We start from the raw sequence: 1574 nt of genomic DNA on the forward strand, positions 1-1574 counted from the left end.
TACCAGTGACAGTATCACAGTTCTGAGTAGTATCACGATACCACAGCAAAAATGAGGCAGATGTGCCTTTTGTCATTTATGAAAAGATAAATCACTTTTCTATAATACATCAATGATATTTCAATGGAATAAATTACTTATTGACTTATTCATACTTCAAAAACAGCATCAATCAGTGATTAACATAGGGGGGATCAAAATAAAATAAATAAATGAAATAAAAATCAACCAGCCACCCTCCTCCCCTGACAAGTAAAGAACAGTCCCTCCATAAGAACAGTCCCTAAAGTTTCTCCTCTGATACGCCACATGCCGCCATGGCTCAGCTGTTCAGGTACTTTTCGGCAGTCATGACAACAAGTTATTCACCTGGAGCTGGACTTCTTTGCCGGTAAGCCGTTATAATGCGCCGCCGTATTTGACAGGAATACGTATTCCTGTCCGTGTCTGTGACCCCCGTTCAACCCACAACCGGCGGGATTCGCCGTTACTGTTTATCGCCACACTGCCGACATTTTACTCTGTCCGTCACCGCACGCTGTTTGATTGCGTTATCAAAACACGCTGCTAGGCCTATTATTCGGCCTTGCTTTTCACTTTTTCCACCGAATACCGAATGTGTGTTTTTTTGCAATATTCGGCCGAATATATTCGGTGCATCCCTAAATAGGAGCCTTCCCCCACTCCCCACTCCCCTCACCGCTGCTCTCCTCACTATACTGGCTGCTGCGCTGTGCAAGTGCACAGATGTCTCAGAGTGGTGGTGCATTTGCAAAAATGTTTTGAAGGAGCAGCGGCGGCAATAATTTAGCAGCGGCGACACACCGCTGCTAAATGAATGTAATGTGTGTGTGTGTGTGTGTGTGTGAAAGAGAGAGAGTGTGCGCGTCTGTGTGAAATTATGACCGAGTTAACGAGTTATTTTCCGACATGAGGGGGTATTCTTGAATTTTCCCAATCAGAAAGAGTTTTTCTGATTATGCCGACATCACTTGAACGCAGCATTCACTGCAGGCCATTCAGGTCTCATAGTGGGAGCGGGGCACTGCTGTGCTGACAAAATTATATATGTTATTGGGGCTATTTGTCATGATATCGGACTTATCGGAATGACGTAATAATTCCTGTTATCGGGCCGATAATTATCGGCCTGATAGTTATCGTGCACCCCTACAAAAAAACATATTATATTCTGTGTTGGTACAAAATAAGACGAAATAAATACACCACAGTGTCTCCATGGTGAAGGCATAACCTAATAATGATAGTGATGCAAATAACCTAATTGTGATGCAGGCTGCAAAATCTGATGCAGAGGGGGAGGGAATATCACTTACTTGGCGGAGGTCTGCACTCTCTGAGTGCTTTTCTAGTTATATTTGCATCAAGTAGCAGGAGGTATGATAGGGACTACGCTCCAGTGTTAATAGATGGAAAAGAAATCTCTCAAGTTTCTTCTCACACTCATTTTGTAGGCACTTTAAGCCCCATTTGGCAGGGTTGTTGTCACTCACTGCTCCGTCCAGCACTCGCTGTATTTCCTCATCAGCGGTGACACAGATGGAAGTCTGCAC

The sequence above is a fragment of the Epinephelus moara genome, chromosome 6, assembly GCF_006386435.1.
Source record: "Epinephelus moara isolate mb chromosome 6, YSFRI_EMoa_1.0, whole genome shotgun sequence".
Taxonomy (NCBI): Eukaryota; Metazoa; Chordata; class Actinopteri; order Perciformes; family Serranidae; genus Epinephelus; species Epinephelus moara.